This window comes from Delphinus delphis, chromosome 11 (genome assembly GCF_949987515.2).
Source record: "Delphinus delphis chromosome 11, mDelDel1.2, whole genome shotgun sequence".
Classification (NCBI taxonomy): domain Eukaryota; kingdom Metazoa; phylum Chordata; class Mammalia; order Artiodactyla; family Delphinidae; genus Delphinus; species Delphinus delphis.
In genome coordinates, this window is record NC_082693.1 from 88,768,204 (window position 1) to 88,784,775 (window position 16,572).

Genomic DNA, 16,572 nt, shown 5'->3' on the forward strand with positions numbered 1-16,572 from the left:
TGACATGTATAAAACTGATGACTAATAAGAACCTGCTGTATAAAAAAATAAAATTAAAAAATATATAAAATGGAGAGAAAAACAATATGAATAAATAATCTTTTAAATACTTATAAATACATCTTCCACAATTCATGTTAAAGAACTTTTACCCATAGACGTTCAATACGCATCATTTCCCCATGTACTAGACGCTTCCATGGGTAATCCTATCACGGTGTGAAGGGAGGAGCCAGGCAGGCCAGGGGCCAACACAGGCTTCACCCTATGCTCTATGACTTTCAGCAAGTTGGTGGACCTCTCTAGGCCTAAGTTTCCTCATCTACATTGAGGATAACAGTCTTGTCCCGTGGGTGGTCGTGAGGATTGAGTGTACACATGTAGAGACACGGAGTGCCATATAAACATCAGAGCTATACACGTTTTAGTGATTGTTCTGATCACTCAGTCCTCCCAACCACCCCAGATGTAGGCATCTGCATCCCCAGTCAACCCTCGAAGATGCTGGTACCCAAGTTAATACACCCAGTAACCAACAGGAGATGGAATTCAAACACACTCCGTGCTCCTTAGACTAGAGACCATGGGGGAGGGAAAGAGAGCATGGAAGTGAGAGAAAAAAAAAAAAAAGAGGGAGAAGCATCCTTTTCCCCTTAGGTGAGATGGCAGACACGAAAAGGCAAAGAAATCAGAGCACAGGGAAGAGAAAAAAGGGGTGGGCTGGGTAGAGAGACCCCGAGACCTTGACAAAGGCAACCAAGTTGAAGGTCAGCATTTGGACCATCTCCCATCTGGCCTAGTGGGTCCCTCTAGCCAGCGAGGCCAGCCCTGGGAGGGGGTCCCACTGGGCTGGTCCTCCCACACAGCATCTATCCACCCAACACTCTTCTGGACTCATCCAGCACCACAAAGCCACGGCCGCTGCACAGAACAGGGGCTCCTCTGGACCCTGCTTTGGCTCCTCTTCAAAGCATGAGGGTCCCTTTCTAGTTCTAGAAAGTGCATTAGAGCCAGTGAGGCAGCAGGCCCGACAGCCCTCGCCTGGGGAGAGCCCAGCCTGACTGTGCGGCCCTGGCAGTTGCACACATCACCCTCTGGCTTGAGAACAGAGTAAATTTCTGGGGACATTATCAAGAGAGAATGAATACTGAAACCCCACAAGGACTCCATGCCGTTGCTTTCCACGTGCTGTAAGCGGAGCTGGAGGCATCCCCAACCGCAACGTGTTAATCCAATTGACATTTGGGGGAGGAGAAGGAGAGGCTGCTGGTCAGGAAGAGCGGTTTCACACTTTTCCAAAAGATGGGAAGAAGGGGAGAATTAAAAATAGATTTGGTGTTGCCTTAACACTACAAGCCACGCACACGACATTGATCAGAGAGAATCAGTGTGGCTGAGTATGGGACGCGGCGGTACCAGTGGACTCATTTCTCACCAGCAAACATTGACTGTGCAGTAAGAACGCCTGTGAGCCCAAGACTGGAACACGGCCCTTCACAGGCCAGGAGTGGGCAAGTCAGCAAGCAAAATACATGCCTGTCGGCTCACGTGCGTACACCTCCCTACACGCTCAACACAAAAACTGGCCAAGCCCCATTCATCTCTCCTAAGCCTCCCGGTGTGTCCTGGCCCATCACGGCTGACTTTAAACAAGCAGTTGCAAAGGCTATGACTCCTCTTAACACTTGACCTCCTCCTATTCTCTGGGCCCTTCGATGGCTCTGACATGGACCCAACGGGAGACCCCTAAGGAACCAGGGAGGGGGGTCCCTGCTCTTCTCCAGGCAGCACGACTCTTCCTGCCTCTGCACCCACGTTCCTTCTTCTGTGTTTCAGTTTCTGTAATATACCTTTAAAGGCAAGCATCTCCCTTGTTATTCCAATAATTCATTCCTGAAAATAAAACGTCGTGTGCCACAAAGCTAACAGGGAAGCAATTTCCCACAATTTTCACTGGGAAAAGTTATAATTAAAATTATAAATTAAGATTGTAATTAAAACTTAACAATGCATTAGTTGTGACGCCAACTCCCTCCCCTCCCGATTTCCTAAAATGAAATAAAGACATCATAAACATAAAACACCTGTACCGAAGTGACAAATTCTCTTGCAAGGATGTAAAAATGCTAAAAAAAAAAAACAAAACCCGGTGCTTCCTGATGAGAACACCGTCCACGCGGCTGTCAGCGTGAGGCCGCCACCTGGCTGTTCTCATCTCCGGCAGCACCCCAGGCGCACGTCCCCAGTTTGCTGGTGCTTGGAGGCTTCTCAGAATGTCTACACACAGTTCCAATTTTCTACCAGTTGTATCTGGTCTAGGACTTAATACTTACCGTAATACATTATCTTATTTAAAACAGTATATTGATTTTTGCAGCATAAATATTTTCCCTATGTAAACATCATCCCCCGAAATATGCTATCGAGATATGTACTTTGTATAAAGTTTAGGTATTTAAAAAAGGGGCAGCAGCATTATCCACAGTCCCCCGCTCCCCATAAGGTGGCAGAACCCAAATATTCATCCGAAGATGAATGGATAAACAAAATGCGATGCCTGCCTACGAGGACACATCGCTCAGCCTTGAAAAGGAGGGAAATTCTGACACATGCCACTATGTGCATGAACCTTAATGATGTTTTGCCAAATAAAATAAGCCAGACCCGAAAGGACAAACAATGCCCTATTCCACATATGTGAGGTACTTACAATAGGCAAATTTATGGAAACAAAGTAGAATTGAGGTTATCAGGGGCTGGTGGAGGGGAAATGAGAAGTTGCAGTGATGAACCAGTTTTGGAAATGAATCGTGGTGATGGTTACACAACATTGTGAATGTGCTTAACGCCATGGCAGGGTACACTTAAAAATGGTTGGAGTGGTAAATATTGTCATGTATGTATATCTATCGTTTTGGGGGTTTTCTTCGGTTTGTTTTTTTTTTTTGGTTTTTCTTTTGGGCCGTGCCACGCAGCATGCAGGATCTTAGTTCCCCAACCGGGGATCAAATCTGGGCCCCGTGCAATGAAAGCACGGAGTCCTAACTACTGGACCACCAGGGAGTTCCCTATGTATACTTTATGACAATTAAAACAAGAGGCACTCTACTTGGAAAACCTCAACCCCGAAGTAGGCTGTAGGTAGTAGGTTATCAATATCTGGACGTGGTAAATTTTGGAATGAGTTTTTCTTGGTGACATAGCAGCTTGGTAAGTGGCATATGGAATATTAGAAAGGAGGGCTCATTGGTGAGAGAAGGTTTTCAAGAAATGTGGGCTGGCTAAAATATTTTAGAGGTTCTCTCCTCCTTTTCATAAACATACTGAAAACCTAGAGAGATTGGAATCACCATCCTTAGTGATGCCATCCCAGGGGTGATCCCTAAGCAGTCTTGTTTCTAGCCTCTCTTTGGAAAGACCGCTCTCCGTTTGCCTCATACCGGCTACGAGGGTGAGAGCAATGGTCCCTATAACATCGCCATGCCTGCCTCTCATGAGCCTGTCTGCAAGGTGCTGGCGAGAGCATCTGAAATGACAGAAGGCAGAGATACAGATATTGTTCAGGTTGCTTGAACCACCTGATGCCTCCTGACTGATGAATATAGGGAGGAGGTAGTGGGAAGTTAACCCTTTTTCACCTCAAACTTTTTTGGCCACTACTGTTACCTAACAAAATCATCTAAGATTTTTGCATGACCCGATTGATTTAGGTAAATTCGCACAAAAAGAGAAATAAGATGAGGTAGTCCCCCTTGGTCCCTTCCAACTATAAAAGTTGACACTTAACCTTATCTCTGAAATGGCTAGTTGTAGTCTTTGCATGGCTGGCACTGACTCGGGGGTGGAAAGGCCAGGATGGGGAATCAAAGAAATCGGAGTTTGGGACTATCATTTGAGACTAAGAGAAGTAGCTAAGTCCTCATTGGGCATCTTCTGTGGATGGTGCCGAGTCCTTTCTGCCCTATATTCAGTTCAGCAAAAATCACCGTGTCCCATAACACAGTGCCAGACAGCTGGACTAACCTTCTTAACAACCAACCAACCACCACCTGAGGCAGGAGAGGAAGGAACCACACATTCTATGATTTTTTTTTTTTCAAGATTTTTCCCTAACATTTTCTTATGAGAGTTTTCAAACATACAGTAATGGTAAAAGAATTTTACAGTGAACATGTATATCCCTACACCTACATTCTACCATTATTAACATCTTACCACACTTGCTATATCATACCTACCTACCCTTCTAGTCATCCATCAACCCATTTTTTAAATGCATTTCCAAACAGTAAGTTACTTGTCAGCCCATTATTCTCTAGCCACTTTGGTATGTACTGCATTAACTTGGGTTTAATAGAGTTACATACAACGAAATGCACAGACCAACCATTGGTGAGTTTTGACAAACATCTATACCTATGTAACACAAACCACCTTTAAGATACAGACCATATTGGGCTAATGATGTAATTCACTCAACCGACTTCCCACTCAACCTCTGCCCACACTCCCCACATGTAAGCACTTTTAAAATTTATTTCCATTATAAATTGGTTCTTCCCACCCCAGAACTTCGTCCATTAGGCATCAAATATATAATCTTTTGGGTATGCCTTCTTTCAGAGTGTAACATTAGTGCGATTCACCCACGTTGTTGCATGTATCAGCTGTCTGGGTTTTTGTACTGCTCAGTATGAGCTATGTCGTCATATTAATATATCACATTTATCCATTCTCTTATTGACGAGCACCTAGGTTGTTTGCAGTTTGGGCAACAATTACAATTGGAACGGAAGAGTCAGAGGACAGGTGTCTATTTAGTTTTATAAGAAGCTGCCAGACTTCTTTTCAAAGCAGATGAACCCTTTTATATTCCCACCAATAAAGTATGAGAGTTACAGTTGTACCACATCCTTGCCAACATTTGATGTTGTCAGTATTTTTAATTTTAGCCATTTTCTGGTGGGTTTGTGGTGGCATCTCAGGGTAGTTTTTCCTGGCTTTCTGTGGGGTGCTCAAGCTTTTTCTTTAGAATTCCATTGATTTGCTAATGGTGTTTTTCAGTGTATCTCTTTGTATGGCTTTTGGAGTGGTTGCTCTGAATATTGCATTATATCTACATAACTTAGCAACGCCTACTAGGGCGGACAGCTTACTAGTTTGAGTGAAGTGCAGAAACCTTACCTCCCTTTGTTTCCCTTTATCCTCTCCCATTTACAATAGGATTGTTGTAACATTTCCCCTACATACACTGAGAGACAAATCAGACATTCTCCAAATGCCTTTACATCTTGGACACCTACTGTGAAACTTAGTTTTCACCAAGCAGATACACCTGTGTGAGATTAGACGCAAAAATGAACATCACGGGGTAGGGCAGCTCTTCTGTTGCCTTGACTCTTTTCTGGCAAGTATAAGTAAGAGATATTTGGTATTTTCCAGAGGCATCTGTGATTAGATCCTCGAGTTCAGTCCTGAACTTCATGAGTACCAAAAAACATGGTGCCCGTGCTGCCCTCACAGGTCCCAGCAGACAAGGTGGTCCTTATGGGGAGAGGTATCCCAGTGGCTTCTTAACCACAGTTTCCCTGGCGATCTGGTTCTGGGAGGTTCCAAGAACTGCCCCTCAGCTGACAGTCTGTGCCTCTAGCTTCTCCTGGAATTCTGCAAGGCACCTAATAATGGCAACAAATCCTTTTCTGCTTAAACTCATGCATTCTCTAGTCTGTAACTGAACTCTAATAGATGGGAGTCCCATGACTAATTACTGGCAGAGCGGAGATCAAAACCCTGATCTCTGCTCTTTCTTCTACAGTGTGCTACTAGAGTCTCTCTCTTGACTACGTTCTTCAAAGAAGAAAGAGTTGAAAGTCCCATGTTCTATTTTGAGAACATGCACTGGGAATGAAATGTTTGTATTTCTATGTCATTTCCTTTGTCCACTTTCCCACACCTGCTGTCATCATTACGTGGGCTGGTTTAACCACTACTCAGGAGCCAAATACTGTGGGTACTTCCCAGGCAGCACAGTGGTGACAACCATGAGAATATTTTTCTGCTCTGCCTTGTGACTGCAGTTGAATTAATCAAGACGTTTCTTTCTTAAAAGATTGAACTCACTCTAGGAAACAGAGAAGAATGTAATCTAAAGGGGCTTCCCATACTTACCTGCATGTGGACAAACCCTGAACTTAGAACCCAAAGATCTGGAAATCACAGCCCAGCTACATCCCAGCTTGGGCTACTGATCAAGCATTTTTTGAGCTTCCGCTGCTCTAGCTCCATTGGCTTCCTTGCTGTGACAAACATATTTGGTCTTTGTGCCCAGTTTCTGGCACACAGCTCCTAAAACCCTTGGAATTCTGGCATGATGAGTGTCTTGTGTATGCTGATGAGATGACTGGTGACTGGGGACCCCTAGAGAGCGTTAGGAGGGGGTCTGGTCACCAGAAAGACCAAGGCAGGATTAGAGGGTTGCAACTTTCAGCCCCACCCCATGTGCAATGCCCAGGGAGGGGAGAGGGGCTGGAGACTGAGTTAAGCACCAATGACCACTGACTCAATCCATCATGCCTGCACAATGAAACCTCCATAAACCCCCTAAGTGACAGGGTCCAGACAGCTTCCAGGTTGATGGACACATCACGGTCCTGGGAGAAGCACGCCTACAGAGGGTGTATATGTGATCCCTGCCTCGTTCCCGACTTGTACCCTTTAATAATAAACCAGGGACAGTAAGTAAAGCACTTCCCTGAGTTCCAAAGATGGGGGGGTTGTGGAAACCCCCTGAATTTACACCCAGTTGAGCAGAAGTGCAGGTGCCAACCTGAGATATGTGACTGGAATCTGAAGTGGGGACAGTCTTGTGGAACTAAGCCCTTAAGCCATGGGGTCTGAACTAACTAGATAGTTAGTGCAAGCATTACATCGTGGGACAGCCAGTTGGAGTCCTGAGAGTCAGAAAACTGGTGTGGGAAGAAACTCCCAAGCACTCGCTCTCATAGTGTTGTAGGTAAGAATTGCGTAGACCTGTTCCTCCAATAAGACAAGCACAGTCCTGCCACAGGACCTTTGCATCTGCAATTTCCTCTGGCTGGAACCTGCATCCTTTTGTTATCTGTATGGCGAGCACCCTCACTTCACTCTAGTGTTTACTCAAACAGCCTTCCATAATACCTGGTATATCTTGAATTTTTTTCTTATAGCACAGATATGATTCAATCTTATAACCAGCCATCCCTTGATATCTGTGGGGGACTGGTTCCAGGACCCGCCCGTGAATACCAAAATGTCAAGTCGCTTATATAAGACGGCATAGTATTTAACCTATACACATCCTCCTGTGTATTTTACATCACTTCTAGATTACTTATTTTACCTAAGACAATGTAAATGCTGGGTAAACAATTGTTGGCGAGCGGCAAATTCAAGTGTTGCTTTTTGAAATTTTCTGGAATTTTTTTCCCAGAGTATTTTTGATCTATGGTTGGTTGAATCCATGGATGTGAAACCTGCAGATACGGATGGCCGACTGTACCTATTTTCCACTTCAGTATTCCCAGTATATGGAATGGTGACTGGCACATAGTAGGAGCTCAATAAATCTGAAGAGTGAATGCATGCCGCCTGTCTGCATGTTTACTGGGGATCCAAGGCCCTCATCTCTAAACCTGAGGTCACAACGCTGACCTCTGACAACCGTCGTAAATGTTAACTGGGATGGATTATACAAAAAGCCATGACAGTGAAGCATGTGCCCAGCACGTGGTGGATATTTTAAAAAATGTACTAATTCTAGGACAAACTGTTTTTCACATTCTAACATCTCTGAAATCAAGTAGCCTCCAGCAATAACTAGAGAGCATACAGCAGTGGTAACACAGCTGCACCGCTAGCACATTCACAACAGGTGTCAGTGGCTTCCATGAAAATCCTGGAGACAGTGGCGGGGGCGGGGGGGGTCACTTTTTAACCCCTATGCCCCACATGGTTGTGGGAAGGGGCAGGTAGAGGGTCCAGTGTGTCCGCAACATTCCCAGAAGAGGAGCCAGGAGTAAGCTAGCTCCACAGCGCTGCAAAGTGGGTACAAATGCTTTCTCAGGATTCTTACAAGCGATCTGATGCTCATAACGACATGGAGGACAGTACAATAGAGAAAACACAGAGGCAATGACACTGTAGAGAAGGGATTCCAAAGAGTGAGGCTCAATGCGAAGAAGCTTTAAGAATACCTGAACTGGGACTTGCCTGGTGGTGCAGTGGTTAAGAATCCACCTGCCAATGCGGGGACAAGGGTTCGAGCCCTGGTCAGGGAAGATCCCGCATGCCGCGGAGCAACTAAGCCCCTGTGCCACAACTACTGAGCCTGCGCTCTAGAGCCTGCGAGCCACAACTACTGAGCCCACACGCCACAACTACTGAAGCCCACGTGCCCAGAGCCTGTGCTCCGCAACAAGAGAAGCCACCGCAATGAGAAGCCCGCGCACCGCAATGAAGAGTAGCGCCTGCTCGCCGCAACTAGAGAAAGCCTGTGGGCAGCAATGCAGCCAAAAATAAATAAATTAATTAATTAAAAAAAAATACCTGAACCAACATGCTTGCCCATATTTTCCTTCACATGTAGGCATAGCAGTAAAATACGATAAAACCCACCTAACTAGGTCTAAAAGGGCTCTTTCAATAAGTATGGGAATATATGTATAGCTGATTCACTTTGTTATAAAGCAGAAACTGACACTCCATTGTAAAGCAATTATACTCCAATAAAGATGTTAAAAAAATTAAAAAAATAAGTATAAAAGATTCAAAAGGATGAGAAAGCATTGTGTCACAGTTTAATTAAAAGCCTTTTTAAATTTCTTGGCTTTATATAAAATAATGGTGTGTCTTACAATTGGCAGCATCTAAGATTAGGTGATATAGGAGATTTGTTTGAGAAAAAAATTGAAACAAAACTCTAATGCACTCTTGACCTCAGATATTTCTCTACTAGTTCATCCATTGACTTAATATTCCTGTATTGAATTCCCATGTCTATTTTCAGGCCTAATTTACATCACACGTTTTCCGGGGCGGGGGGAAGAAACAAATCTGGGTGTTTCTCAAGGACAATGATCTCTTGAAGGGTTGTCCTGGGGCCAGCAGTATCAGTATCATCTGGAAACTTCTTAGAAATGCACAGCCTTAGACCCCCAAGTCTCCTAAATCAGAAATTGGGGGAAGGGGGAGTTGTTAGAACCAGCCCTCCAGTTGATTCTGATGGAGTCTAGAGTTTGAGAAGCCCTATTTCAGGAAAATCACCCAGCACCATACGCCAGCAGCTTGATCACTCAAGTGTAACTACTTGCTGAAGTTTAACTAAAATGTCCTGGGAGGGCTTCCCTGGTGGCGCAGTGGTTGAGAGTCCGCCTGCCGCTGCAGGGGACACGGGTTTGTGCCTCGGTCCGGGAGGATCCCACATGCCGCGGAGCGGCTGGGTCCGTGAGCCATGGCCGCTGAGCCTGCGCGTCCGGAGCCTGTGCTCCGCAACGGGAGAGGCCACAACAGTGAGAGCCCCGTGTACCGCAAAAAAAAAAAAAAAAAAAAAAAAAAGTCCTAGGAATTCATCCTATGCCAGGCACCGTGTTGGGGGACAGATGCTGCCTCGAAATCTGAAGAGGTACGTGTGCAAATGACTAAATAAAATATAAAATGGAATGAAATGAAGGCCGATGGAGGTGCCAAGACCACGCTCCATTCAGGGGATGGAGGACAGATTCTGATTCAAGAGTCCGGGTGGACTTCTCAGAGGAGGTAGCAATGTAGGGTAAGAAGGTTTTGGATAGGTTTTCTATGGTAGAGGAGAGAGATGCACTAAGGAACTAGGACAAGCAGAGGGCGAGAGAACATTCAGAGCCCCATGGGCACAGGGGGCCATCACTCAGGTGTGCTCTGAAATCTGATTAATTTGACATCCACTCCCCCCCACCCCACCTTTACATGCTCACCATGGATTCCACTTGCGGCAAGGCCGGCCAAGTTGCCAGCCCAGAGCCACTCTCCCTTGTCTGCTTAGGAAGAGAACCCGGCTTCCATTCAGGGGAGTAAAGCAGCCAGAGAAAAGACTGTATACCCGACAGCCTCTAGGGCAGCTAAGCATGGCTGTGGGACTTCAGGAAGGCCACCCAGAGGCAGTTTGCCCTCTGAGATGTGCGCCCGTCCTGGCCTTCTCCCTGCTTCTTCTTGGCTGCTGGCCTACAAGGATGCTGACACCCAAGAGCCACGATGGACACTGAGGTGCTCTGGCTCACAGCTGCGGATGGGAGAATTGCAAGATAGTATCCTGGGATCTAGCGATACCGTGAAACTACCGCACCACGCTACCCTGCCAACACCCTGACTTCTCGGATGTGAGAGAAAACTAAGCTTCCCTCTGGTGAAACCACTGTTACAGGGAACCTGCCGTCATGTCATCGAGCCTAACTGTCACTGGTGCACCACTCTCTTTCCAACGGCCTCCTATGAACCTGCAAAACTCCAGGTTCTTCCTCCTCTTGCGGAATAGCTCTGCCCCCCCTCCCCATCTTCCTCTCCACCTACTGCCATTCTTCTTGAGAACATTATCACAGACCCGCCCAACCCTCTAGCCTGACGGCAAAATAAGGGCATCATTTCCAAGCACCTTCGCCCACACTCCCTGTAGCACCTTCATCCCCCCTACACCTCGCTGCTCAAAGTATGACCCAGGTACCGACTACATCAGCATCACCCGGGAGCTCATCACAAAGGAAGACTCACCAGCTCACCCCAGGCTTATGAATCAGAGTCTGCGTTTTAACAAAATCACAGTTTGAGAGACATTACTGTCATCGTCATCTTCACCTACAGCTGCTCACCTCCAGACCACAGATTGGGAAATGCGTTCTCTGGCTACACCCTCCCGTCCCTCCGCACTGTAGAGAAGGGATTCCAAAGAGTGAGGCTTTGGAAGAGTGAGGTCTCTCGTTCTTTGTCAATCTTTCCTACAACTCTGAAAGCCACCGATACCATCCTGAATTGCTACTCACTCTTCCCTGGACAAAACAATCACCTTCACACTTCCCTGCTTTTGTTTTCTTTAACTGCTTCTGCCTGGGATGTCCTCTGAAGCCTCTGACCACCCGTGGATCCACTCGCCCTCCAGTGTGCTATCAGTTCAGATGCCACCTCCAGACCATGAGTATTCTGGGGAGAGAGACTGAGTCTTCTCCATCAGCAAGGCGGTACAGCAGTGGGCTCTGGAGCCCATGCCACTTACTGGAGCACGACTGAAAACATTTAAGGCAACTTGTCTCTGCCTCAGTTTCTTCATCTGTAAAACTCAGATAATCATGGGGCCTATATTTCCCAGGGCAGTTCTATCAGGTCAAGGATGTGATAGAATGAAAGAACTAGGACCAATGTTTGGCACGTAATAACTACTTAATAAATGCTAGACATTGATTCTGGACGCCAAGCCCTAGCATGGGAGCAGACACACGGTATGTTCTCAATAAATGTTGACTGAATCGAACTTGCAGTTTCTGCATTGACTTCTGTGTCTTCATTGTTCCTGGGCTCATGAGTCTACCATACCCACTCTTCTCCACAGCCCAGCAAAAAGTCCAAATCCAGCTCCCCACAGGGACATCATTTAGATGAAAGAACATTTTCTGCAGCCACCCCTGTCATCAGAGCCTCGCCAAGAAACAGAAAAGCAAAGCAATATACGTGTGAATTGGAAATTGTCTCTTTGCTCTCACTTCGTTAGGCTGATCTCCTGCAGTCCAACAAAGGGAATTAGACAGCAGAAGGGACAGGAAAACATGGGACCTGGACATGCTGAAGCCCAAAGGACTCAGGTCCCAGGAGGAAATGCAATTCCAGGCCCACAGGCTGCATGGAAATCAGGACAAAGGGCTTCTCCTTGGCAATGTCTTCAAGGTAGGAGGTGTGCTCCTTCCCTGGTCCCCTGAACACCCATCAACCAGTGCCTACGGAGTGCAGCCATGGGTCTATGTGGTAGGAATAAAAGGTGGTTACAATGCAGTCCCTGTCTGCAAGGACGACTGGGACAGAGAGACAAACTGACAACTATATGGTGTGTGATAATGCTACTAAGGGTACAGGTGCAAGATGTTAGGTAGGCAAGGAGGAGAGGAACATTACCAGATCAATGGGACTGGAAAGGAAGGAGGTCCAAGGAATTCTTACAGAGAAGACCCTGAGGCTGGGTTCTGAATAGGAGTTAGCCTGGCAAACAAGGCAGGAAAAGGCATCGGAGGCAGCAAGAACACAAGATACAAAGACACATGAGGGTAGGCTGAATAATAGTTCCCAAAGATGCCCAAGTGCTCATTCTTGGAATTTGCGAATGTTACATTATAAGGCAAAAAAGACTTATAGGTCTTTTTTAGGTCTTTTTATAGGTCTTTTTTGTAGGTACGATTAAAGATCGTGACATGGGGAGATCATCCGGGATTATCTGACCAGACCTGACACAATCACAAAATCCTTACAAGAGAGATGCAGGAAGAGCTGGCACCGGAGAAGAAGTCATTGTGAAAACAGAAGCGGAGATTGGAGACATGTGCTTCATAGATGGAGGGAGGGGCCACAAGCCGAGGAATGCAGCCCTGCCAACACCTTGACATTAGCCCAGAGAGACTGATGCTGGGCTTCTGACCTCTAGAAGTATACAAGAATAAATCTGTATTAATTTAAGGGGCTAAGTTTGTGGTAATCTGTTATAGCAGCCACAGGAAATTTATACACATACACTGTGTGAAGTACACCTTCAGGAATGTTAAAGAAAAATGTCAGAAAGAGGAAACCAGCTGAGGAGGCAAAGCCACGGGCCAAATCACAAAAGGATCTGTGTACCAGGCTGAATTATCCTCAATATGGAGCTGCCGGCTAAAGGACATCAAGCGGACGGATGATAGAATAAGATCGCTAAAGCACTGAATTGCCAAACTTTTAGGTCTTAAATCTTAGCAATTACCACATGCCTAATTCCCCATTTTATTGACTCTCATTTCTTTTATCATAGGCTGTAATGACTTTATGAAAAGAAGGAATAACCAGCTGGTAGATGTAACGATTCGCAGCCCCCCCGCCCCCAATTCCATTCAAATGTTTCCAAAGACGCATACCTATATTTGTAGAGCTGCAATCAGGGATGAGGACGCATCAGTGGACAGCCGGACGGCACCGGAAGTTGGGAGCTTTCCCCGAAATTCTGACCAGATGATTACTGTAATATGTCTAAAAAGGCCACGTGCTGAAATACCACCCCCCGACCCCCACCTCTAGGAGGTGGGAAGGCAACTGACACACTGAGTGCTCACTCGGGGCCAAAAGCTTCGTGAACACTGTGCCTCGCTGGTTCTCTGAGGATGTATGATCGTCACCCTTCTGGGCACACTCTCGGTGCCACTGGGGGATCCCCGAGTCTCGTGTGACCAAGCCCCATTCCCCAAGCACAAGGCCCATCAGAGAACCCAGGCAGAGGAGACCATCCCTCTGTCCTGCACCCACAAGCCTCTGCCCAGGGTCTGCACACAGAACGGCCTTTACACATACAATTGCAGCCACTCCCAGGCTCCCTGCCCTCCTACCCTCTCTGTGCATCACATTCTCCCTGCAACACCCGCCTCTTCAAGGCCTCTGTCAGCCGTGCCCTTTGCCGAATGTCACTTGTTGCCAAAGGAATCACCTAGGTGGCACCTAAGCAGCCCCGTATCTGAACAGGCTGGATTTGCTCTGGCACTGCCTCCTGACCCCTGAGGCCACGGGACAGGCCCTGCAGAGGTTCCAAGGCAGTGCCTTGGCTGTGGCCAAAGCAGGGGACCCACAGGGAATGGTGCTCAATGGAATGATTTCAAACACTGCCAGCCCTCCCTGGACCTCAGTTAAAATAGAGGGTCACTGCCTTCCCACCACCGCTCAACTCCCTCCCAAATGGGACACCCCCCAGACTGAAAGCCACGTCCGCTTCCCAGGCACCTGACATTCCCCACAGCCCCAGAGGGCTCTGTGGTATTAAAACACCCAAGATGCCTGACAACGCTGGGTACGTGTGGAGTCTTCAATTTGAGCTGCTGTAAACAGCGCTGCTGTGAAGCCCTCTGACAGGCTCCACTCTACCCAGCTCCACCTTCTCCTTTAGAATCTGTACGTGAGAACAGTACATTCCTAAAAATAGAATCACTGAGTTAAAGGCTAAGCACGATTTACAGTTCTTGGGATGAACCAACAGTTTACTCTCCAGAAAGAGCGATGCTGATGGGACCAGCAATTCAGATTCGACGGCCGTTGATGGAGCCCTGGCCTTATTCCAGCACCGAGCTAGGCACCTCACCTCTGTTCTCTTTTCAGTATCCCACAGAGCTCAGTTACCCCCATGCAACTGATGCAGAATGTGAGGTCATAAAACAAAACAACTGGCCCAGGGCAGTCCAGTTCTTTTGAGGCGGGGCTGGGAGAAGAATCTAAGTCCCAGATTCCTCCAGTTCTGTGGTTTCTGCTGAATTACTCAGATCTTTGAGCTTCCCCACACGACTACAACAGCTTTCATTTATTAACGATAACCAGAGGCCAGGTTCTAGACTGGGTATTTTATTACGTACACTCCCACATCCATCCAAGTCAATGAGGCAGTCGAAACAATGCTGCTGCCGCGGATGAGAACAGCACCGACCCGTTCCTGAATGCTAATATGTTCGAGGCATCGTGCAAAGCACCTTATGTTCATCTATTATTTTAACTCTCTTAAAATCTATAAGCGAGACGTTAAGAGGCCCAGTTTATAGATGAAAGGATTGAAGCTCAGAAAAGTGACTTCCCTTAAGGGTCCCACAGACTATAAATAGGAAATACATCCATCGATAAATGGATTTGAACACAGGGCTGTCTCCCAAACCTAAGCGTTTCATCTCAATGCTAGACTGCCCCAACAGCCAGCATCATCCGGTGGGTGGCGAGGAAGAAAGTTTCTAAAGAAGGTGGTGAGAAAAATCAGCATTCCATTTCGGTTCCTCTTCCCCGCGACGTGCTGGCTGTGTGTAGTTTGATCTGTGCTGCGTTTATTTCAACGCCATCCGACTGGCTGCATACAAATGCAAGTCTTTCTCTTCTGAGGGCTGCTTCCCATTATAGCAAAGGAGAATCACAAGGACCGGCCCACATCCCGACACAGGCCTCCAATGGCTAAGACGGACCCTCTCGTCAGAGCCCAGGAAGGCTCCCTCTCGGGGCACCCTCTGCAGTGCAGAGGCAGGAGTAGAAAGATGAGGACTCCTAGAAAGTGGCAAAAGTAGCACTGTATAAGGGGAACAGCATCAGGCTGGGAAGGAAGTCACAGGTTCAAGTCCCAGCTCTGCCAGCAACCCACTGCGTGACCTGGAGCAAGTAAGTCTTGGCCTCATAAACACTAATACAATTAATAAACAACGTGATGTAATTTTGGACTCCCCTGTGGAGGGAGTGGGGGAGATTCTTAGCAAAGAATGACTGAATAGCTTTAAAGAAAGGATTCAGCAAATCAAGACAAGATGCCTGGGTCCTAGATCATTTGCACAACTAACCTACCATTAGAAGTTCTTGTTCTCAAAATGCACAGGTATAAACCCATGCATTGGCCTTTGTCTGCCCTAAGGCAGCTACCACCACAGAGTCTTCATGATCCTACACCAGTTCACATCCTGGTAACACTGCAGGTTGAAGGCAGACTGAAAAAGAAATCATTACCTCCATCATCAAGTAAGGATTCAATCATCTCCAGGAGATCCAGAGTTGGCACACAGAGACCAGTTCCAGCTGAATAATGTTATGACTAATAAAGAAACGGGAAGAAGGGGAAAAGCCACTCCCCTCCCTTACCACCCTGATAGGAGTGGGATGTGCCTTTATCTTTGTCGTCCTCCTGCCAATTGCTAAAGCGACACCTCCCATGCCCTCTGGCACCAGCAGCCTGATGGTTTTACTGCGTGTCCATCAATAAAATACACGGAATGCCCAGATGAGTAGGAACAGTATTTGACCTAAAATAACAAAATTCATAAAGTTTGGCTTGCCAGAGATGCTCTTTTCATAATAACTTTGGAAGTCTCCAGGTGTTAACAGCTGGAAATGGTTATCAGGTTCCTCTTGCTGGGGTTTACAGCTACATCTGCAGTGTACAGCCGAGGTTTTCCAAGCACACAGGACTCCAGGCACATATGCATCAGCAACCCTCCACCACCAGCTCTCTCCCATCGCTCTGGCTTCCCGGCCAAGCTTACTCCCTGCTCCCAGTTCTCTGGAATCAAAGGAACTTTTTTTAAAACATCAAGCTGCTTGGGGAAAAAAAAAGTGTCAATTTGTAAATTCCCTACTTGGCCCCATCTACCTGCAAAGATACAGAAAAGTCCGGGGGAAGGAAAAGAAGAAGAGGATTGTGTTTCTCTTTTTAGTTTCCAGATGGAGCTGACTCCCACTGGCTACCCACACACCCAAGTGGCTGATGTCACTGTTGTGATTTTAGTAGTACTGTGCAGGCCTTGGGCAAGTACCCCCCATGAAAATCAACAACAG

General features: G+C 46.8%; 1 protein-coding gene and 1 non-coding gene across 2 annotated transcripts in view; both read right to left on the minus strand.

Moving 5' to 3' along the window:
• The window catches only part of LARGE1 (LARGE xylosyl- and glucuronyltransferase 1), a 583,936-nt gene that overhangs the window by 356,936 nt on the left and 210,428 nt on the right, over positions 1-16,572 (minus strand). The gene's annotated exons all lie outside the window — the stretch shown is intronic.
• LOC132434648 (small nucleolar RNA SNORA76) lies at positions 13,687-13,824 on the minus strand. The gene has a single exon (XR_009521366.1). It is a non-coding gene; the product is annotated as a small nucleolar RNA SNORA76 (small nucleolar RNA).